General features: G+C 39.3%; 1 protein-coding gene across 7 annotated transcripts in view; it reads left to right on the top strand.

Annotated features, from left to right (window-relative positions):
- The first annotated feature begins 8,203 nt into the window (after nt 1–8,203).
- The window catches only part of AFTPH (aftiphilin), a 66,349-nt gene continuing 49,710 nt past the window's right edge, over nt 8,204–24,842 (top strand). For 2 of the 7 annotated variants that reach the window (XM_036334357.1, XM_036334358.1), the window contains exon 1: nt 8,208–8,489. The gene's annotated coding sequence lies outside the window, so the exon portion shown is untranslated. Of the gene's footprint in view, nt 8,490–24,842 lie in introns of all 7 variants that reach the window. The other 5 variants (XR_004971814.1, XM_036334353.1, XM_036334355.1 and 2 more) reach the window with 4 other exon arrangements.

Here is a 24,842-nt window from a genome sequence, read left to right as displayed (position 1 = left end):
TAATTGCTAGACTTTGCCATATTTGCTTTATCCTTATGTATATGGGGGAGGGGGGTTGAACCATTTTAAAAAATTACACACATCATGACACTTTTGTCACCTCTAAACAGTAAGGATGTTCTCATACATGTTAATAATTTCATTATTATACCTTAAAAATGTAACAGTCATTTCTCAAGAGCATTTAATGCCAGTCTATATTCAGATTTCCTCAAATGTCTTTTATAACTGGTTTATTCAAATAAGGGTCCTATAAAGAACCACACATGGCATTTGGTTGTTATTTCTCTTAAGCCTCTTTTAATCTAGAATATCCCTTTTGAAAGTGTTTTGTTTAGTAGAATAATCTAAATACGGGATTGGTATGACTGTTTCTTTGTAATCCTGTTTAACTTGTTCCTCCAGTATCTCCTGTCACCTGGAAGGTAGGTTTAGAGGCTAATTTAGATTCAGGTTAACTATATTTGGCACGAACACCATGTACTTCTGCCTTCTCTGTACTGCTGTGATCTGCCTGTTTCATCTGTGGTCTCTGTACTTCACGTTATATCCCATCAGGAAGCTCACTGTGTCCAGTTGCCTGTGTCTTTCAGTCTGGGAAGTGGTGAGCAAGAGTAATGTACACCAGGTTGGATGAGGCAAAATATTCTAAGACAGGGTCACAGCAGGACTACAGGTGTGGAGAGAAGCAAGAGCCAGCTCCCAGGGATGCTGCGTGCTTCTGGGTCCTTATCTTTGGGCTGACTGGCTCACCTAAAAGGAGTGATTCTCATCTTGATAGTATTAACGGAGGCAAAGATCCTGGCTGGGGTCTGAGGATTTGTCCTCCTGCACCTCGTAGAATAGGAAGGTCCCAGCAGAGTCCTCGCACAAGTCTCTCATGCCCTGTTCTGGGAGAAGTCTGGTCTGATTTCCTAAAAGGAAAAGCAGTACAGCAATGTTTACTTCATGGGATCCACAGAGCAATAAGAATTAAGGGCCTGGTGCACTTAGTATGGGCCCAGAGGCTAGTACACTGGGATTATTGTCTCTGTCAGCTCTAACATGCTAGCAGAGGTCCCAGATAGCAGTGGGGAGTTCTCTGGAAAGCAGGGGTGGCAATTTGGTTCCTGGATTGACTTTAAGTGTTTGGGAGCAGTGGCAGACACTTGAAGGACGCAGGAGTAGCGGCCCCAGTGGACAGAATTACCTGAGACACTACAGAAGCAACTGGCAGTTGTGGGTTTCTCAACCTCAGCACTACTGATGTCTTGGGCTGAGGAATTGTTTCGTGTGGAGGTCACCCCCTGCATTGTAGGAGGCATAGTCGCTTCCCTGGCCTCTACCTCCTCAATGCCAGTTACACCCTCACCCAAGTTGTGACATCCAAAAGTTCCTCCAGACATTATCAAATATCCTGGGGTAGGAGTGTGGTGGGAGAGGGAAAATCAACGCTGGTTTTGAATTGCTGGCCTGTGGGGACAGGTCAGTTGAGTGGCAATAGGATTTTCCATTAAAGAACCAACACCAGGCTCTGTGTTGGAATCTCTTACACACAGTAGTTCATCTCATCTGGACAGCAGCTCTGAGACAAGGGCTCTGTCTTGATTTTTACAGCTGAGGAAAGTTCTGCACAAGGGTCTGTGATGTTGCTAAGGTCCTGACCTGGGTATACCCCACTGTAAGTGGAATTCTCTCTGCATGAACCAAGCTGCTTCTCTTTGTGACAACAGGAGCAGTCGCCAGGATGCCGGCATCCCATGCCTGGTTGCAAGCACTGAGCTTCAATGCAGGTCAGGAGTGTGATGGAGCACACTTGAAGGAGCATTGGCTGGGGGCAGGGAGCATCTACTGGCTTAGCAGCATTGTGCTGGTAAGAGTTTTCAGGGGTAGAGGGAGGTTTCCACTGATGGTTTTCATGGGGCTGCTGCTACCTGATCTGACCAGTGAGGTGAAGAAAGGATAGCCATGAGGGTCACAGCAACATGGCTTTGGAGTGGGGGATCATGCAACATATTAAAGACATGGAGGAAAAAACATGGTAGGACCCTGAGAAATAACAATGAGAAGATTGGACTCAAGTTCTTCCAGTAATGTAGAAGACCCTAGAGATAATTCAGGAGTTACAGCATGAGAACACTACTTACACTAACCACACTTCACTGAGTAGCATAGAGTTGAGAGACGCTCACTGAACACCCTAGGAAGGAAGGGCAGGGGTGAGGAGGGGCAGGCCTCATGCACTGGGCATGGAGGAGTCTGGAGGAATACCCCTCCAGTAGGACCAATCAGATACACCAGGGCAAACCCATATCTGAAGTGAAGCTTCTCCCAACCATGACAGCAGATCTTCCTCTTCTCTGAACCCCAATTTCTTTGGCAGTCCTGTGCACCTCAGCATGTAATTGTTCTCCATTTTATAGAATCAGAAGTTTCAATGTTGTAGTTGTTTCAAGTATATTAGTCTTGTCTCCCTAACTAGACTGTAAAATCTTTTGTTGAAGGGCAAGAACCAAGGCCTATTTCTTTACAGTCCCTCAGCACAATGCTGGCTGCATAATTGTTAATTAATTTTAAAAGACAAATTACAAAAGTAATCAAGAATAGGATAACTATAAAACCATTGAAGAACATGATAAATAGCAAAGCCTCATAAAAGCCAGTAACAATTAACTATTAAAAAAAATTTTTAAGGAAGAGTCCATTGGTTTAAGAAAATGTTATATCTTCAACAAATATTATTTCATCAACCATGTGCCAGGCAATGTTCTTGAAGTTGGGAACATGGAAATGGATACAAGTAAGACAGACAGAAATCTCTGCCCTCATGCAAGTATAATTTGCATGAAACTATCTCTGCCACATTTCTCTGGATCCTACTACCACACAAACTTAAACACAGATGTTAAGTTTTCCACAAAGGTAATACTCTAGTTCAGCATTGTCCGATAGAAATAGAATTTGAACTACTATGTGATGTAAAATATCCTAGTAGCTACATTTTTTCAAAGTGAAAAGAAACAGAAGAAATTAATTTCAAAATCTTTATTTAATCAAATATATCTAACATATTTTAAAATGTAATCAGTATCTTTAAATTATTAAATTAATTTTTGATCTAGGTCTTCAAAATCCTGTGGCACATCTCAATATAGACTATACAAGTTCTGAATGCTAAACAACCACATGTGGTTAGGAGCCACCATATTGAATAATGAATGTAGCTCTAGTTATTTTTTAAGTAGCACATTTAATTAGCCAATGACTTCTGTGCTGGTCACTTCAACATGTTAATAAAGCCAACCAAAGAGGAGTCAAATTTAGGTATTAGCCTTTCTTCCTCTACATTTAGGAAATGTCTTCAGGGTCCTTACTTTAAATGTTATGTATTAATTTGAATTCCACCAGGAGCCTGTCCTTTAAAACTTTATCTTTGGAAAGGTCTACACTGTCCTGACATTTTGAATATTTGTCCAGAGTGTTCTAGCTATCCAGTAATCCAGAAAGTATCAAAACATTAAATTGTAATTTCCATTATTTATGCAATAGACTTAGCAAGTCCTACAAAGACCAGTGGGAATGATTAAGAAACAAAATCTCTGTTGTTTCACCAAGTATAAAATGAGGAAGTCCCCATCAAACCAGCAACAAAAACATTAGCAACAAAAAAGTTTACTTGTATTGTTGTTATAAAATAAGCTTCTTTTTATACTGTTATTCCATGTGATTAGCACAATTTATACCCAGCATGAATGTTTATCTTCAGCACATCTTATATTATGGTCATAGCCAGCTGAGTATATAGAAAACAAGTTTATTTGGGTCCCAAATAGTTTTGGTTTCTTATGTGCTTTGGTGAAAAAGAGAAGATTGTATCAAACAAGAAGTAATGTGGAGTAAAAATGGGATTTACTCTGTGTTAGGAACATGAAATCTGGTTTCTAGTTCTCAAGAATCCAACTGGATGACTGAGGACATCATTGTCATTTAACCCCTTAGGACATTATGAATCTCACCTGTAAAACTGGGGGGCCCGGCTGGCGTGGCTCGGTGGTTGAACATCGACCTATGAACCAGGAGGTCACGGTTTGATTTCTGGTCAGGGCACATGCCAGGGTTGCAGGCTCGATCCCCAGTGTGGGGCATGCAGGAGGCAGCCAGTCAATGATTCTTTCTCATCATTGATGTTTCTTTCTCCTTCTCCCTTCCTCTCTGAAATCAATAAAAATATGTATATTTTTAAACTGGGAGGAGAGACTACTTTTGGACTACATGATTTCCCATGCTGCTAAACTTTTTACAGCAAATTTTTCAAAGGCTTCAATTCTGTATACATGGTACTTTAGATTATAGTGAAAGCTTGTTCCATTTATTAACCTTACTCATTGTGAGAAGAAAAAAACTCCATTAGGAAATAACTCAAACATAAAGAAAATGGAAAAGGCGTATTCAATGACAAAACGAGGCAAATTTTCTTTTACCCATGAAGAAACTGAGGGACCATAATATTCCTCGTCTGTAGAGTGAGAAGGCCAGATGGTATAGGAGGGAGGGGCTATGAAGCAAGAGGTCACAGTTCTAGTCCTAATTCCATCTCTAACATTTTGATCTTGTACAAATCTCAAAATATGTGGCCACATATTCTATAAAATGGCATTAATTGGCTCCATAGGGATCTGTGTGAAAATCAGAAGATATAACATACGTAAAGGCACTTTGAAATATTCTGCAAATCTAATATATTAGCATTAGCATAATCAAGAACTATCTCTAGGACCCTGTTCACAATTCATAGTTTTAAACTAACTGGTTCTGGAAAAGTTATTTTTTTAACCATGAAAGAAAATGAATATAGAACATGGCACATAATTATATAACAAACATCCATGTACCCTCCACCTATAATTAAATGTAAATGGTTTAATCAAAACATCAAGTTTTACACCTTAAATGCATGTAATTATTTGCCAAATATATCTTAATAAAGCTGGAAAAAATATAAATGGTTTGTCACATTTACATCAGATCTTTTAAAGATATAAAACATTGCAATTACAAATAAGTCTTCTTTAATACTTTTTGAGCCATTTCATACTAGTCCATAATGAATTTGTGTATATCATGCCCATCCATATTTTTATACTTTACTATAAAAAGCATATCCATAAGTAATAAAGTATTGACTTAGTTTTAAAGTAACATTCATTGAAAAATTCATATGTATTCAGAAAATTCACTTTTGTTTTTATAATCTAATCTGATTGATACCTATAGCTCTAGTTTAAGTGTGCTGAATAGTAATACATCTATGGATATATCACTACTTATCCACTAAAAAGTGTTTACTGGGTTATAAAGTAAAGTCATAGGAAAATATTTAAATATGGAAAGGACCTTAGAGATCTTCTGGTACAGGGTTTCTTAAGCTGGCACTTATAGACTCTCTTCCATTAATGAGATTTAGGTTTAGGAAATTTGAGCATCTGGGGGATGAGCATTTTCTGCAGAAAGGGACAAATCTTTGACCATATTCTCAAAGAGATAATGTGCTAAACACAGTAGTTACTCGTCCTAGTAGAGTTGAGAATCTGTGGTCTAGTTCTTCTCTCATTTGACATATATGAGGTCTAGAGAGGTTAAGTAATTCATACAAAGTCAGTGTAAATTACTTTTCCAGAACCACACATTGCTGGGGTTTTGTGCTTGCTTGTTTGTTGATATCTTATACAATATAAGTTTAAGTTTCTTTTAACTTTTAGTCTATAAAATACAATTTTATCTTTTTATTTCTTTTAATTATTATCCACTGCTGGTGAGGAGGTAAAATTGATACATTCCTATATCACTGGCGACATTGTAAATTGGAAGTCTTTTAAGAAATAATCTGAGATGATGAAGTACCAGTAAAATATAGCCTTTTGGCTCAACCATTTTCATATTGAGAAGAAATCCCTAAAATCAGACAAAGCCACATGCAAAGAAATGTTCATCAAAATATTATTTATAATAGTGGGAAATATCTATGAGTAGGATAATGGATAAGTCAGTCTACTCCATTGAATACTATGTAGGAAAGTAAAATTAAGGTTTTATAAAATGTTAAGCAATAGTAGGGAATACTTATACTATTAAGTGAACAAAAGGATACAAAATCAACTTATATGATGACTACAACTTTGTAAAAATTCTGCACAGGAGAAAAAAAAACAGTAAATACCACAAATGATAACTGGTCATTTATTTTTTCTTTTCTTGATACAAAATCTTAGCTAATGTAGTTATGGTCATAATTTTTAAAGAGTAAATAAAAACAATACTATCATTGGACCCAAATGCAATGAATTTAGTAAGTATGTTTCCCACAGATTCATCATCTTAAAAAACATTCAGAGATAAAGACTTTCCTTTTGTAATACAATTTCACAGGCATTGAAATGCTGTCTTCAGAATTATGGTAGGATTACCAATTACAATTGGTTGATTGCACTCACAAGTCAGCTGGCCAAATAACTACTCTAGTTCCATGTACAACGTTGGCCTCTGATTTCTTAATTGTCCTTAGTGATCAGGATTGGCTTCTGCATACCCGAAAAAAAAAAAATCATAATCACATATTATGTATGAAATCAGGAGGATTTTTTTTCTGAAAGCAGGGTTTTCTTTTGAATGTTTTGATGTTTAATTATTTCACTTTAAACATTTTCTTGATATAGGTTCAGCTTTAAGATTTTGTCATCTGTTATTATTCTGATATTTCTATTGAGTAGAGCTATCAAATAAAAACAAGCATGTGTTCATCTAAAAGAATTAATTTCCAGTTTCTACACACACACGCACATTTTTGTTTCTTTCCTTCTTCGGTAATAAACTTACACTAACATATACATGTATATTCAATCATGCAGGAGAGCTAAAACCAGCAGGGGGCGAAGCACAATAGGAATACATTTGACAAGCCCTATGGATTACTCTCGCTTTCACAATAACCAGAAATCCAGCCGCACTGGCCACGAAGCAATTGGAGGTCCTCCAAGTTAAAAGGATGTCGTCTACGCGCATCTGACAGCGAAGGAGCTGCGGAGACAAATGCGGGTCTGTTCTGCGCTTCGAGGTAATTCGCCCGGAACATCGCGGAGGCGGGGTGAACCGTGATGAACTGCTTTTGTCCTCATCTTCCCCGACGTGGGAAATGCCTCCACTCCGAGGGGTGGACGCTTCCCGGTGGCCGAAGGGGGTGCTTTTCATCCCGTTTCTCTGGGCAGCTATTGAGCGTTGCTGTTTTGCAATATTTTAAATTATTCCGATCGCCGTTGCAGGCGTGGCAAATGCGAGGAGAAGGACCCCCGGCTCATCCCCCCAGATGAGGACAGTAACCCGTGCAGCCTTGCACTCTGGTTTTTATTCACGATAAACGCGGGGGGAAACTCATACACCCGCAGTGACCAACTGCTCAACGCTGATGATGGAAAAAGAGTCTGTGTGACCTGTTAGAGAAATGCAGAAGTTTATTGGATGTCTTTAGTCTCGTCGGATAGTCTCCCGCAGCGTCGGTAAAACAAACAAGCAAGCAAACAAACAAACGACCACAGTCTCCATCCGTTCACAAAATCCCGTATTTGTGGTGTTGGGTCTCCAAGACGATTTGTCAGTGCGGCGGCGACTTTCCCCTCTTGCTTCCCCTCGTAAGTTTCATGTATAACAATCTCTTCTTTATTTGTTAAACATCAGCTTCCTCTTCTGTCATATTGAATTACAAAGAGGGAGAGATGAGTGAATGAAAAAGGACAAGCTGATCAGTGCTCCATTGTAGTTTTTTTGGAAGATAGGATTCGGTATTTCAAAACCTTAGTCATTTTATTGGGCGAGCAAGAGACTTAGCCCGTCCCGAGCTGAGCGTCAATATGAATCCGCTAAGAAGCACCTGTCCCTCGCCCGGAGCGCTGCCTGGGCGGGCGGCGGAGTGCGGAAGGACGTCGCCGCCTCTCCCCGACCTCGAACCACTCGGTGACTCCCCAGGAAGTCAAGAATAGGGCAACTTGCCCTCACCCAAAATGGCGGCCGGCGCTCTGCGCGACGGCGCCTGCGCGGGGTAGCGTTCTGTGACACTAACTCCCTTGGAGTTTCCCTCCCACACGCCTCCCCAGCACCCACCAGCGCCCGGCCCCGACCTAGCCACCTGCGCCCGGAAGTGACGTATAGCAGCAGCGGTTCCCCCGCTGCATGATGGGAGAGTGTGTGGAGTGGGCGGGGGGTCTCCGCGGAGGAGGAGGTGGAGGCGGCGGCGGCAGCGGCGGCGGCGGAAGAGGGCGGAGGGTAATGGGATGGGGGTTCCGCGGCAGCGCTGAAACTCCGGGTGGGCGTCCATGGCGCTGCTTCGCTGACAGGGCTGTGAGTCGATTGCCTTCCGCTCTCACCAGCTCCGCGTCGGAATCGCCAGTCCTTCCCCGGGGGAGCCAGTTCCTCCCCGGCCCCCTGAGCCATGCCCATCGCGGCCGCCCCGGACGAGCCAGGTAAGCGCCACTGCTCCTCTCCCCCAGCCACGCTTGGGGGGAAGAGGGTGAGAGGACCCAGCCCACCCGCCAGACCCTCGCCGGGCCAGGGGGCACCTGTCTGCCGCGGAGCCCGGGGCTGCGGGGAGGTGCCGGCTCTGCGGGCCTGCGGGCTCCGGGCTCGGGCTCTGCCCTCTTCCGCGGCGGGTGCGGGGAAGCCGGCGGCGGCGCCCGAAGCGTACAGCTTCCTCCTTTGCCACCCCAGGCACCGGCCGGGGAAGTGAGTCGTCGTCACCTCCCCGGCCGCCGCCGGCTCGCCCTGTCCCTGCGCTTCCACCTGCCCACAGCTCCGCGCCGGCCGCTCCCTCCCGGGAGCTGCTGAGAAGTTTGGGGCTTGGCTGGGGCTCCCTGTTTCTCCCTCCTCCTCCCTCGTGACAGGTGTAAACACTGCCTGCTTCGCCCAGGCCGGAGGCTGGCGGCGACCGGAGTGTGCTGCTCCCAGGGGTCTCTGAAGCAAGCGGATTTCGAGTTCTCCTGCGGGCGGAGGAGACGGCCCCAAAGCTCATGCATCCCTTCCTGCAAGGACCTTTTCTGCTCCCTTCTTGCGCTCCTCGAGAAATAACCTGCGTCTCTTCCCCAGATTGCGTTCGAGAAGTTGGACCATTATTATTCTTTACGCGCCCAGCTTGGCAGGTGCTCATGTCTTGTTTGGGCCGAGGACAGAGGATATAGGGTGAACGGTGGTGGGGCCCCTTCTCCACTAGGAAAGTACTGAGCCTGGCTAGGTTTTTCTCTTGTTGGTTAATGCAAGTTATAGCTTGGTTTCCCACTAAATTTTCTACTGGGGCCAGCGAAGGATGAACTCGTACATGTGAATATTTTACTGGGGATAAATGAGACAAAAGCAAAGGTTCCATTTCAGCGTTCTCGCTTTAGGAGAAGAAAAGTAGAACTTGAATCTTCCCTTTCACTGGCTACGTTCGTACTCCCCAGTTTGGGGGATTTTCTGGGAGGGAGGAGGGGTCGTGGGGGGAGACAGTTTAATCCTTTGTGTTACATTTAAATTGTTGCTTTCAGTTAACCTTTTAGACACAGATATTTGCCAAACTCTAGGTGGAACAAATGTTTCAACACTATTGTGTTGATAAAATTTATGCAGTTGACATTTATGCCCTTTGCTGGCTTAAATGTTCGTTTTCCTGGTAATTTTTAACTCTTCCCAGAAGTATAGGGTGGGGCAAGTTGTTCGTATGGAAAGTAATACAATAGTTAATAAATAATACAAGAGTAAACTGTTTTGCATACATTAATTTATTTAATCCTCACAACAACTCTGTAAGCTAGTAGGTGGCATTATCCCCATTTTCTAGAGAGCAGACTGAGGCAGAGAGATGGCACTAACTTGCTTAAAGTCAAACAGCTGTTAAGCCAGGATATAATATACCATTTATATAGTTTTAACGTATGCAAAAATATACAATATTTTTGGGGGGAATCATGAAATATGTAACAAAAGTATAAAAATATACCTGGTAATGATAAATGGCAAATCAGAATTAAAAGTTACCTCTGGAGAATTAGAGAGGGATAAAGGATCTAGGAAGGGCCCAAGGGTTTTCAACCATAAATTTACTGTCTTTAAATCTGAAGCTGATTTGGTAAAAGATTAAGTTTCAACACAACTAGGTGGTGGGTACTTGCTCATTCATTACACACACACCCTAAACTTTGTTGTATGCTAGAAATCATAATGAAATTAAAAGTTCAGTTTTTTCGTTTAAACTATACAAAGCAGCGGTTCTCAACCTGTGGGTCGCGACCATCGGAAAACACATATAGCATATCAGATATTTACATTACGATTCAAAACAGTAGCAAAATTACAGTTATGAAGTAGCAACAAAAATAATTTTATGGTTGGGGGCCACCACAACATGAGTAACTGTATTAAAGGGTCGCGGCATTAGGAAGGTTGAGAAACACTGATATAAAGTATCACTCTGTCTTTCAGCATAGTATACTTTAAAAGAGGATAGGGAAGGAATTGGTGTCATTTTGTGTTGACTTCCTTTTAAAATTCAAGGAGCCTCTAACTGAAAAGTAATCGGATTAAGAAATGTTGCCCTCTCCAGATACCTCTGCAGCTGCTTCTCTTGCCTGGGCTCTCCTCTGATTGCTGCCACTGATCTCAGTAGCTCTGTATCACACTCCTCATTTCCATTTCTGGCCTTACCCTAGGGTAGGGGCTCATAGGTCCGGATTAGACCTATCCCCCGAGAAAGGGAAAAGGTCTGAAGCTATACAGTAATGGGAAGAGGGGGAGTCATTGCTTATTAGTTTGGGAGGAGTGAAAAGAGAAGGAAAATAGATTTAAGACTCTGTCCTATCATTCCTCAGTCACTACCACCCCATTCTGAATAACTTAAGTAAACCTTGCAAAGATAAATTGCTAATAAATTAAAGGTTGTCTGTATGCTCAAAGCTTAATCTACAAGCAGTATTTTGGTGAATAGTTCCCAGAGGAAAATCAAGTAGTAAATTAGAATAAATTCACGTAGGTTCTATTTATATAAATATTTACATAAATATTTATAGTATGCTGCAAATCATTTCAACTAAGTATCTGCTAACACCATGGTATTCTTTTCTTGCCATTCATACAGCAAGTTCTTAACTGAGCACTTGCTGTATATCAGGCTTTGTTTTCCCTGGGGATATGAAGTGAATAATCCAGGGGAAAAATTAGCTGTCATAAGGCTTCATATTCTTATATGTGTGTGCACACACGTTTGTATATGTGGATAGACAAATGAAATATACAGATGGCAGATGATGTTAAGTATTACGGAGAAAAATAGTCAGTTTAGGGAGATAAACAAGTACAAACTTTTTTACTTTGAATTGGGGTGAGAGGTTGGTGGTACTTGCAGTTTTAGATAGGATTGAGTTAGAAAAGGCTCAAGACCTGTCTGAAGAAGGAGAAGAGAATAAGGAGGGGAGAGGTAAAAGAATGCCTGGGATATTCAAGAAATTACAAGCAGAGAGTAGTAGCTGTGATCAGCAAGTTAGAGGGTGAGAAGGCAATGTTGTAGGGACTTTGTAGACAAACCAGCGACTTGGGCTTCTTACTCTGTGAGATAGGAAACCATTGCAGGGTTTTTGAGTAAAGAGCTCAAAATGATCTGTTTGGCAAGAGTGAAAGCAGGAAGATTCCGTTAGGAGGTGGTTACAGTGATGTAGCTAGGAGATGGTAGTGGCCTGAACCAAGATGGTGGTGGCAACAGAGGTGATTAAAAGTGGTAGAACAGTTTCTTGAATTGGAATCTTTAATAATTTACCCATTACTAAACAAAAAACTTACAGAGGTGCTACCTTCTAAAATTCAAGGTCGTCAGCATAACTGCCTTATTCCGTCTATCCTACTTTCTAACCAGACTCTACTGTGTGATTTCCTACTTCTTGACAGTTGCCGCATGCTTTATCTTTAGCGCCTGCCTTTTCCTCTCTCAATTAAAACCCTTCCCATTTCAAATTCTTTCTCCTTTATGAAGCTTGTTTTTCTCATTTCAGCATTTTTCCCTCTTCCCAGTTAAGTAAGATTTTTTTCTTAGAATCCTTATAGCCACATTTTAGTTCATATGGTGTTTATATTCTGCCTCATTAATTGGCTTTTACTGTTTTCTTGTATTGTCCCCTCTAATTGTTATTTTTCAAAGGTCATGACTCCTTTTACTCCTCCTTATAGAACCTAGCAGTTTTGTATATAGTAGATGCTCAGTAAATAGTGGAGGTACAGATTTTTTAATTAAAAAAATAGTCTTTTAGTACAAAAGAATACAGAAGCATTGTATATATGAGGCTTATATTGTATTTAAAGTGGGCAGTGCTGCTCTAGAGCATGACACTGACTTGTTTATAAAGAAGAAATATAAATTTTTTTTACTTTTATTTTTTTTCTTTATTAAGGTGTTACATGTGTGTCCTTATCACCCCATTGTTCCCCCCCCCCCCCATGCCCTCACCTCCCTGGTGTCTGTGTCCATTGGTTAGAATCATAAGCATGCATACAAGTCCTTTGGTTGATCTCTCCTCCTTACCCCCACCCTCCCCTGCCTTCCCTCTGAGGTTTGATGGTCTGATCGATGCTTCTCTGTCTCTGGATCTGTTTTTGTTCATCAGTTTATGTTGTTCATTATATTCCACAAATGAGTGAGATCATGTGATACTTACGTTTCTCTGACTGGCTTATTTCACTTAGCATAATGCTCTCCAGTTCCATCCATGCTGTTGCAAATGGTAAGAATTCCTTCTTTTTTACCACAGCATAGTATTCCATTGTGTAGATGTACCACAGCTTTTTAATCCACTCATCTGCTGATGGGCACTTAGGCTGTTTCCAAATCTTAGCTATGGTAAATTGTGCTGCTATGAACATAAGGGTGCATAAGAAATATAAAATTAACTTCATTATTCTAGAAAGTAGTAAGTAGGTTTTTAAAAAATTGGTTATTTAAGCCTGTCAATATGTTTTTCAGAGTATACACAGTTTGCATAGTCATTTTTCAAGTTATAAGTGTTTGGTTACAAACCATAAGTTACTATAGTTCTTATGCTCTGAAAGAAATACTATGCAGTATATGTAAGAGGACTCGGGGGAAGGTGTTAGAAAACTCACCTGAGGAATCAATTCTTCACCTAAGAATTAAAAGATGTGCCTGTCTGGAGTGGCTCAGTTGGTTGAGTGTAGTTCTGTGCACCAAAAGGTTTCTGGTTCGTTTCCTGGTCAGGGCACATATCTGGGTTGTGGATTCGATTTCCCTTTGGGACATGTATAGAAGGCAACTGGTCAATGTTTCTCTCTCACATTGATGTTTCTCTCTCTCTTCCTCTCTCTAAGCAGTCTTCAGGTGAGGATTGAAAAATAATTGAGAAATATGTGGGGATGTTTTAGGCAATGGGAATGTAAGTGCAAAGGCCCTTTGGCATAAAAGAATGTTATTGTCTGCCTTTCAAAAACTGAAAGAAAGCCTAGCTTAAAGAATTGATAACAATGGGGAAAGGGAGGTAAAGTAGTGTGGCTAAAGAAATAGAATTGGGCTTAAGAAAGCCCGATTTTTTATTTATTTATTTATTTATTTTTTTAGATATCACAAGTGTTTTACACAATCAGATTGACTTTTTAAAAGATACTTGGATTGGACATGATTAATAATAGTTCATGAAACTCATTTAGATGATAAGGGCTGCTTAGACCAGAACAAGGGTAGTAAAAAGAGATATTCCAGATTTGAGCGGTTTATGAAATAAAAATCATTCTTTAGAGGTAGTGGAGGGTGGGGTGGTCTTAAGTTTCTGGCTTAGTAAGTGGATGGGTGGTAGGGACACTCTGAGTTAGAGAGTCCTGGAACAGGATCAGATTTGAGGAAGAACTTGAACACTGTTATTGTTAAGCTCAGGTCGAAATCTTAAGGAATTCAAGTAGAGAGGACTAGTAGGGAGTTGGCTTGGCTGGACTGAAGCTCAGGTTTGAGGGTTGGGCCGCTATAGGGATCAATCTAGGAGTCAGTTAAAGCCTTAGGTGAAAAAAAAACTAAGATGGCGGCATAGGTAAACACCGGGAAATTGTCGCCTCACACAACAATTGAAAATTACCGCAAAGGACTGAGCAAACATCATCCAGAACAACAGGAAGGCTGGCTGAGTGTAAATTCTACAACTAGAAGGAAAGAAAAGCACGCTGAGAGCCAGAGGCGCTGCGGAGGTGAAGTGCAGAGGTACGGCGGCGCGCGCGCGCGAGAGGAAAGGGGGTGGCGCCTGAGGACGCGGCTGTCTTTTTGAATCACAAGCTCCCGACTGCTCTGAACTCCGGTTCCGGGAAGTCTCTGGGGACCCAGGACTCATACGGGGAGAGGCTGGTCTGTCCAGCAGCGGGCGAACTTGAGGGCGGCTTTCCCTCAGAGGTGCTTGCAACCGTTACCAGGACACTGAGACGCGCGACTCCGGGCAGAGAATCGGCCATAGCTGCTTTCTCCGCCCTTTGATTCCCTGAGACCCCGCCCCACCCAGGCTGCGGCAGAGGCTTTTGCATGTGAATGTACCTAACTGCAGCCGAACCAGGCAGACCCGGAACTTCCAAGAGAAGGCCCAAGGCCCCGCAGTGGCTTGCATTGCTTCACAGCTGAGCCTCTTCGTGGCTCCTGCTGTGTGGCCTCAGGCAGAGGCTGAATTAGCACCTCCTTAGATCCAGGAGCCACTGTACCCAGTGGTCAGAGGGGGACCATCAAGACTGCAACTCCTCAGATCCATAAGGGACACACTCAGGGAGCAGACTCAGTGAGCACCAAAGCCCCACTGAAGCAAGTCTTGCCCCAGAAGGGTGTCTTCAGCACAGAAGTTCTCCCACTTTAGACACAGCTGATTCTCACAGCCAATTGGCCTGGAGGTCAATTCCTCCCAGTGATTCTACAACAACCAAGGCACCAAGAGTGCACCAAGAGTGTCCACCCCAGGTAACTGGGGAGGCTGAGCTACTGGGCCCTACAGGACACCTGGCGCACAGGGCCACTCTATCAACACAGGGAAGCTGCCAAAATGCGGAGACAAAGAAACAGGTCACAAATGGCAGAAATGGAGGAAAGCAAACGATTGGATATAGAGTTCAAGGCCACGTTTATAAGGTTTTTCAAGAATTTTATGGAAACCGCCGATAAATTTAATGAATCCCTCAATAAGTATAGTGAGACCATGGAGGACATGAAAAAGGACCAACTAGAAATTAAGCATACACTGACTGAAATAAAGAATAATTTACAGAGATCCAGCAGCAGACAAGAGGATCCCAAGAATCAAGTCAAAGATTTGAAATACAAAGAAACAAAAAATACCCAACCGAAAAAGAAAAAAGAAAAGAGATTCCAAAAATATGAAGATAGTGTAAGGAACCTCTGGGACAACTTCAAGCGTACCAACATCAGAATTATAGGGGTACCAGAAGGGGAGAGAGGGCAAGATATTGAAAACCTTTTTGAAGAAATAATGACAGAAAACTTCCCCTACCTGGTGAAAGAAATGGACTTACAAGTCCAGGAAGCGCAGAGAACCCCAAACAAAAGGAATCCAAGGAGGACCACACCAAGACACATCATAATTAAAATGCCAAGAGCAAAAGATAAAGAGAGAATCTTAAAAGCAGCAAGAGAAAGACAGTCAGTTACCTACAAGGGAGTACCCATACGACTGTCAGCTGATTTCTCAACAGAAACCATGCAGGCCAGAAGAGACTGGCAAGAAATATTCAAAGTGATGAATAGCAAGAACCTGCAACCAAGATTACTTTATCCAGCAAAGCTATCATTCAGAATAGAAGGTCAGATAAAGAGCTTCACGGATAAGAAAAAGCTAAAGGAGTTCATCACCACCAAACCAGCATTATATGAAATGCTGAAAGGTATTCTTTAAGAAGAGGAAGAAGAAAAAGGAACTCTTACCATTTGCCACAGCATGGATGGAATTGGAGAGCGGATAAATACCACATGATCTCACTCATTTGTGGAATATAATGAACAACATAAGCTGATGAACAAGGACTGATCCAGAGACGGAGAGGCATTGATTGGACTGTCGGGACTTGGAGGGAAGGTAGGGGAGGGTGGGGGTAAGGGGGAAAGATCAACCAAAGGACTTATATGCAAGCATATAGGCCTAATCAATGGACATGGACAATGGGGGGGTGAGGGCATGAGCGGGGGGGGGGGGGGTGGGGAGTAGAGGGTAACGTGGGGACAAGGACACATATGTAATATCTTAATCAATAAAAAATATATATAAAAAAAAATAAAGCCTTAGGTAGATAAGATTGTGTGAGAATTGTGAGAAGATATCCTGGATAAAACCTGGAAGAATTTATACTGCTAATCTGAGTGTGTTTAATACTTATGAGAAAATCTGTAAAACATATACCTCAAACCAAAAAATCATTACAGGGGAATACCAGATTCCTGCGATCACATTAGATTTGGTATTGGAGACATTAGTAATCAATAAGGAAAAATGGAGACTTAAGAATTTAAAAGGGTCAACCAACACACCCCAATTTGCTTGTGATGTGATGGTGTAGTATACAAAGAGCTTTCAGTTTTATAAACAGTACTCACCACCTAGAACATAGAAGTGGAGAGACCCCATTTTACAATGAACAAGGGAGTGGGGGTGGTAAAATACCTAACAATAAATTTAACAACAAATGTAAAAACCCTACATTGCTACAGGTTAAATTTTTGTGTTAAATAAAATTAACAGTTCTGGTAATAATAGAGGAGACCATTCCTAAGTCACACTTTCTTATATTTTTCAAAGGAAGACTTATAGGAGGAGGCTCTTTAATATTTGCATATGTCTTAATGAGACTACAGTTTTTTGAATGTATGAAATGAATGTTTATGCCTCACCCACTCTCCCTAGTCGGTATTTTTGTTGTTTTATTCTTAGTCATTGCTTATATTTTCTAATATTTTCTGTCTTTCTGTGGTTTAGCATCTCCAATCTTGTTTATTGTATGGATGCAGAAATGTTGACTTGGAATATTTGCTGCAGAGAGACATTCAAAATGTGAAAATTTCTTAAAGCTTTTGTTTTTAGTAGCTATTTATAAAAGCAATGAACCTATCGTCAAGAGATCATTTAACTCTTTTTATACTGAATGCTCATAATAACATTTTTGTTCCTTTTTTAAAAAATTTGTACCAAGAGTTTCAGCTATCAAATTCAAATTTTCTCTTACCTGAAACCCAAATAGAATGTTTGAATATCCACTTTTTACTTGTAGTTAAGTCACCATTTCTTTGCACTTTTTTACATATTTTATTAGCCTATTTCCCCTACATCATAATAAGCCTGCAGATGATGTGTTTGTCTCATTAGGTTTCAGAAGTTTACTTGAAGCACAGTGCAAGTGTTATACCTAAAAACAAAAGTACAGATTTTAATCAGGTTACCAGTGACCTTGGTTTCTGGGAGTAGAAAAGTTTCTCATGTTCTTAAAGTTCTTAAAGTTCAATTGCAAGTGAAACTGTGATTAATTTTTTAAATGTGCTGTATTTTTTCCAAGAATTGTATAATATTTAAATTACATACATTATTATATCTGTTTCAAGGATTATTGCAGTGATTTAAATTTGATTCATTAAGGAAATTTCCCATTTCATTTTTAAGAAAAGTATTGAAGATTTAATGTTGTGAACTTTTTGTATTTGAAGTCTTAAGAGTGTTAATTTCTTAGTGATAGTCTCAGGTAAATGTGTATGACAGAACTTTAAGAAATATTTGTACAACCAAATAATTGTAAAGGGGAAATTTTTAAAAGAAAAAAAACTGTTTCATTGATTTACCTTTCTCAGTTCAGCAGTGAAGTTTAGAGACATTATGTCATCCCCAAAGTTATAAAGTCCATAATGCTTTTATCCTCTGGAGCTTAACACAGTGGTTCTCAGCCTTCACTGGCCATCAGAATCATCTTTGAAACCCTTTTTTAAATGCAGATATTCAGGTGCATATCTAAAATGCACCTATTCTATTAAAAAAAAAACCTTAATACAAAACTGAAATTGAGAAGCATTGGTTTATGGTCTAGTAGGGGAAACAAATTTGATTCACTTTGTTAGATGTAATAAAAGAGTTGATATAAAGAAGGAGGCTTTATTTAGACAGTTGACCTCACATAAAGTACCCAGGCCTTAATGTTAAAGCCCTACTCTCTATACTTACTCTTTATGGGACCTTGAACTGATTATATGACCTCACTGAACCTATTCTTTCATCTATAAAATGGATGGTTGGGATTAAATTGTATAATGCATGAATAAGCACCTTGCACAATACCTATCACATAGTAACTTGATAAATATTGCTGCTCTCACTTCACAGAAAACTTCATGTCTGAATAGGGTTTTTGAAGGCTTAGTCAGTGGGTTCTCTGAACAGATAAGAATAGGAAATTATAAAAAAAAAAAAAAAAAGGGCAAATGTGACAATTTGGAGATAGCATGGTGCCAGCGGAGGACCCAGGGGGTAGTTTTGTCTGGCTGGAGCAAAGAGGGAATATCTTAGCCATACTGGCTAAGATAAGTAGTTTCAAGTAGATTGCCGTAATCTTGGCCAAAAATAATGAGGCCCTTAAATAGGGTATTGGTTAAGAGATGTTAAGGATTTATTCTGTAATTGATTTAATTTTGGGCAGTGGGATATAAAAGGGGGAGCAGTCAGGGGTAATTTTTTCTGGACTTAAAATTCAGAATATCATATACTAGTAGAAACAAGTAGTTTCGGTGTGTTTTTTGAGTAGAGATTAACTTCAGTTTTGGAATTGGAGAATATGATATGACTTTGGGACATTCAGGTAAAGATATTCAAAAAGGCATTTGGGTAGACAGATCTGGAGTTTGGGCAGCCTACAGATAGATAGAGGTTTGAGCATTACCAACATATAAAAACAGAAGCTGGATGAAATCTCACAGGGATAAGGATATAGGGAGGCCAAGGCCTGGGGAAGACTGACACTTATGAGGCAGGCAGAAGAAGCAGATCCATTCAAGGAGGAGAAAGAACAGATATAATAGGTAGGAGGAGAATTAAGAAGGAATGCCTCTCAAAAAATGCCTTTTCACTTAAAAATGTATTTTAGACACCTTTACCTATTAGTCATGTATAACTTTATTGCTTTTTAAAATGGCTACCCTTTTTATTTAACCTATTCCTTATTGATAGATAGTTAAGTTGTTTTCAGTTGCTTTTTTAAAAAACAAACAATGGAGGCATTAACCATTTTGTGGAAATATCTTTTCATACTTGTATGAATGCATCTGTGACACATTCTTGCAGATGAAGTTGCTTAATCAAAAGAATGTGCATTAAAATTTTGATATATTACTAAGTTGTCTGGAGTATGTGAACCAATATATACTTCCACCAATAGTATCTTTATTTTTATCTTTGAAGTGGCTTGCTTCCTAGATTGAGGGTAGTAGAATTTGAAAAATAAGTAGTATTTTTATGTATTATTTTTATGCAGAATTCTATAAAGAAAAAAAGAATACTTTCATTTTATCAAATTATTTGTTTCATTCAACTAATGTAATTAAAGAATGCATTTTGTCCTTGTGAGCATCAGATCAAGAAGGAGTTATTTGTTCTAAAAGAAGCTCTGTTTCCTCCTCTAATGTGCTGGAAGCAATAATTGGATTTAAGGGAAGTGAATCAGAAGGAAAGAGAATGATAGCATTATTGTGAGGTGGATTAATACCTAGAACAAAATTGATGAATGCAAACAGTTCTTGACATACTGACATGACCAATACAAATTCTGTGCTGAGAGTTTTTACAGAAATATTTTGATATTTTTTTCTTGTAGCAAACTTTAAGCAATGGCTTCGAATTAGTCTTAAAAAACTGATCATTGTGGAGTTGATAGCTTAGAAAATACCCAGAGTAGAAATACTGAGAAGTTTTAAGTGACCAAAATCACACTGCTTACATAATTTTAAGGCAAAAATATGAACAAATGTCACAGCCTTTTTTTTTTTTTTTTTTTTTTTGCTTGTTTTGTTTTAATTACCTGGCATTGTTTGCAATGCTTGTATTGAAGGGCTCACTGCCATTACCTAACCTCAGTGATACCAATAGCATTTGGGGGTAAATTGACTTAATTTTAGTCATACTGTAAATTCATCAATGTCCCTTTTGTCAATTTTTTTTTTTTTTAACTTTGGGTTGTGATCTATTTCTGGTTTGTAAATTTAGGCTTGTGAAGGCAATTTAGGGGGTCATGGCCAGCTTTTAAGATAAAATGAAATAGAATTAAAAATGTCAAGAGTACATAGAGAGTAAGGGTAAAAAGCTTGGTGAAACTTTTTAAGTGCATGTATGTATATGTGGGTCATCATGCAAAATGTATTTTTTCTGTGGGTTACAGGGGTAAAGTTTGAAAAATTCTGCTTTATAAGGCAGGCTAACTCTCAAAAAAATTCTAATCAAAAGTATAATGGCACATTGCAAGTAATAAATGTTACCTGTTTTCCTTTTACCCTTTAGCCTTTCTACCTCACAAGAGAAAGTAAAACTTTAAACCAAGCAATGACACTATTAAAAGGTCAACCAGCTAGAAATCTGCTTGTGATGGGAATTCCTTCCATAGTTTCCATAAAGTTATTGGTGCAGGTAGACCCACTTGTGGCATTAGCTTTATATACTACACCATGAGCACTATTTTGGAATGTGTTTATATCTGATTTTTCAACTATACAAAGCTTTTGTTTTATGATAATTCTCCCCAAGAATGTCATTATATGTTATTATCTGTTGATAATTTATGCCTATTTTTAAGTGTGGTTCATTGATTTCCTCCTGTTGCTTCACATGTCTCTAGGTCATTTTTTTCTCCTCAGTTGGTGGATGGTCAAGAAACAAAGTAAAACTAATAGTGCTTGGCAAAGACATAGTTTATGAGATAAATCTTCTGTTACATAGGTCATATTTTAAGGCCAAATTTGTAAGTTTTAGATTATCTAAGACGTCTGCTTTCTTCCTCATTAGCCCAGATAATTGAATTTTGACTGCATTTGCATGTAGTTTTATAACTTGTAGTAGAAGTTTTCTTTAAGAGGTGAGTTGCTCTCACCATAGACGTCTATAATAAAGAGTAGCACTGTCTGAGGAAGGGCACCTGCCAAGGTCCTGCCAGGGTGTACATATTTTAGGTACAGACTAGTGTGGTGTCTTTAGTTTTGAAAGTCCACAAAGTAGGTTTTCCTGTTTGTTTGTTTTTCCCAAAAATTCCCTGGGCTCTTGAGGTTTAACTCATCAATCTTGACCAGAATGCGAATTTAAAACTTTACAGCAAGAAATTTTTTTCAAAGCATGTCAGCTCTTCACGTCAGCTGATTGAAAAATCTGTGGGAAAATTTACATGAAGTACTAAAGAAAGTTGCTGGGAGCAAAGAGGAAGAGAAATTAGATGGACTGTCCAGAGTAGCATCACACTCTGGTGACACCAGCTGACACCTCCACTTATTCTGAGGAACTGACTCAAGTCAAAGCACATATTCATGTTAGCTGGTCTGTTAAAAATGCATGAACAAATTGTTGTCCTTTAGCTGGTTTTATTTTCTTGGCTTGCATGTAGTACCACCCTTCTCAATATATTCTTTCTTCAGATACATTGCAGCACAAATGATTGGACTTGTTTTCTTTCATGTGTCACATTTTAGGCCAGCCTCTCTCAGATCACACTTACCTAGGTTGAATTTAAATATTTCCTAATGTATTTGGTGGAATAGAGCTAGGGTTCCAGAGCTAGAGTTATAGAAAGATAGTGTGTTGAGGGAAAGGGGGTAGCAATTCAAGAGTGGCCAGTGGAATAAATGCCCCAGCAAAAACAATACAGTAATGTGTTCAGTTCCTACTATGAGCCAGGCTCTGAGGCTGGGTGTTCAACAACAGAGGCCTGTGTCTGCACATTTCCAGTCTTTTGAGCTCAAGTAAAGTAACTCATACAAGAGCGGTTTCAGTGGAGTGGTGAGGTGGAAGCCATATTTTGCTGGGTTAAGGAGTAAGTGGGAGGTTAGGAAGTAGAGATAGTGAACAGACAGGGCTCTTTCAAGAAGCTTCGTGGTGAGGAGGAGGAAGAGAGCTAGAAGAACACGGAAGGAAGGGATTTGTTTTGTTTTGATCTGATTTGTTTGAGGATGGTAGAGTCTTGAACATTTATAGGCTGATGAGAAAGCAAGAGTAGTAATGAAGAAATTCAAAGAGCCCCCTGAGCAAGCAGTTGAGAAATCAATGGAATGTCCAGGGGTTATCTCTGGATAATATTGTGGGTGTGAGCAAGATTTTAGTGAAGGGCATGAAACTGAAGTAGTTCCTGCTTTTAGATTGTTAAGGTACGGGAATGTTAGGGTGGAAATTACAGTGGCTAATTCATTCTGCAATAATATAACAAAAGCAAAGAGTACGGGGGCGGGGGGGGGGGGGGGTGAAAAACCTGTTTTCCGAGGGCTAATGTATCCTCATTGCTGTTTCTGTTCTTTTGCCTTTGTTATCAGTTGTTATCCAGTGTCATTTGTTCTAATTCAATTAGAAGTGCCTTGTGAGAAAAATAGCTAGTAAACTCAAAAATAGTAGATATGATCAGTTAAAGTTAAAACAATTTCTAATGTTTTTATCTTGTTTAATTTTGACTGTGAAACTATACAAACATAATTAAACTGTCTTACGGATTTGCATAGAAGGCTAAAATATACAGTAAAAGAAAAGTTCTTAGGAATCTTTGAAAACTAGCTTCTATAAAATGATAATTCATTGCTGTTTAGCAACATATACTGTATGTTGCTGCTCATGTTGTCATTCACATTATGTATTTGTACTTTTGTGAGTCATCCTTACTGATATCAAAACTAGGAAGATAAAAACTTTACTGCATTTTTACTACTATGTACATTAATATTGAAACGAGATTCACTTCTTGGCATTTTTGTTGTTTATACTTTCTTCATCTTAGTTTGTAAGCACCTTTTTTTCTCCTTCAAGTATTTTGGAAGTTTCAGAAACCTTTTTCTGAACAACTCAGAAATCTTTTAGGGAAGACTAATTCTAACATTTGCTGTCAGTTATATGAGGAGTTAATGCAGTAATACATTTTTCAGATATTTTATTAGCTTGTGACTGATTCATTACCAGTTACTAGTTATACTACTGTGAAGGATTATTTAACCTCTTTAAGGTTTTATTTTTTCACTGTAAAATGATGATAGCAAGTCCTACCTTATGGCCTAGTGTAAGAACTAAATGAGATAATTAATGAGCGCTTTTCATAAAGTATCCACACACATAGTAAGTATTGAATGCATACTAATTTGATATTGGTGTAAACAGAGAACAAAAGCACATGGAATATACAATTTTTAATAGATGTTTTAAATTATACTGCATATTATTATGCAGTTGAGGACATAGTGACATATTGATACAGTTGATACCTATAGTGTCTTGGGTTTTAGTTTTTAAATTGACAAGTTTGAAGGAATTATGAGATTTCTGAAAAATAATTAGCTTTGGGATTGTGGAAGTTTAAGTAGCCTTAGTTTGCAGCTTGTTTGAAGGGAGAGAGGATAGTAGCCCTAATAACAAACAACAACAAAATCTCAGTTCTTTACTAAAAAGTATCTGTTTTTAGGGGCTCTCCCTGTTTTGTTGGCTGCTATGGAATTAATATGCTGAGAACAAAGCACTCAAAAAGAGAAAATAAAAAAGATCATTTTTGTAGATATTAAATTTTAAAGGCATGAAAACTTTTCAACATTATGGTTCAGTCACCTCTAGATGTATTGAAAACCAAATAGTTAACTAAAATCCAAACCTTCATATGGCTCAGAAGTAGGGCTCTTCGGTTTCTTTATGACAAGATTATCCTTTTTTAAACTTATTTTTATTGAATTTATTGGTGTGACATTTGTTAATAAAGTTATGGTTTCAGGTGTACAATCCTATAATACATAAGACAAGATGACTCTTAAGCAGGCATGTAGACTGGGCAGATTCATTGACAGTACATTTTGATAGTATCTTAAAACTCCAAAGAGAATATTACAGTAATGATTTGAATAATTCAAACTACTGCAGTAGCAGGCAACATTTGTAATGCAAATTGATGATGCTAATTGCTTATGTAACATTTTCACTCATTTTTCTAAAAGAAAATACAGATTTTTTTTCTGTACTCACCCAAATGATTTAAGAAGTGACTAATTATCTTCAGACATAATGTAATAAAAAGGTAGTGATTTGTGTGTGTGTGCTCCATTAAATAAATCTTCCTATTATAGTTTGTACTATTTACATCAGTAGCATAACTTCAGATACAGTGATTTGTCTTTTCCTTTTTCTTGACCATTATCCTTCCTGCTTAGGTTCTCCTCCACACATACACACATACCCACTCCCCATCCTAGTCCCTATAAAAGTAAATTTGGAGTGAAGGGTCATCAGTAAAGCTGGATTGTCTAATAGAGGTGTGCTTTTCTGGCCTTGAAAGTTAATGTACACGTTGATGCTGTTTGTGCCCTGTAAAAGAATATGGGAGTTTTTGTGATGAGTTTTTAGCTTGTCTGGAGGGAACTCCTTATTCAGTGTTTGATTCTGGAGAGTTCCTAGAGGGCCTGCCTCTATGTCTTAGGCAGTGGTTCTCAACCTTCCTAATGCCGCGACCCTTTAATACAGTTCCTCATGTTGTGGTGACCCCCAACCATAAAATTATTTTCGTTGCTACGTCATAACCATAATTTTGCTACTGTTATGAATCGTAATGTAAATATCTGATATGCAGGA

Source organism: Myotis myotis, unplaced genomic scaffold, assembly GCF_014108235.1.
Source record: "Myotis myotis isolate mMyoMyo1 unplaced genomic scaffold, mMyoMyo1.p scaffold_m19_p_14, whole genome shotgun sequence".
In the NCBI taxonomy this organism is placed as follows: domain Eukaryota; kingdom Metazoa; phylum Chordata; class Mammalia; order Chiroptera; family Vespertilionidae; genus Myotis; species Myotis myotis.
Note: the sequence above shows the minus strand (reverse complement) of the source record. Positions and strands in the feature narration are given on the sequence as shown.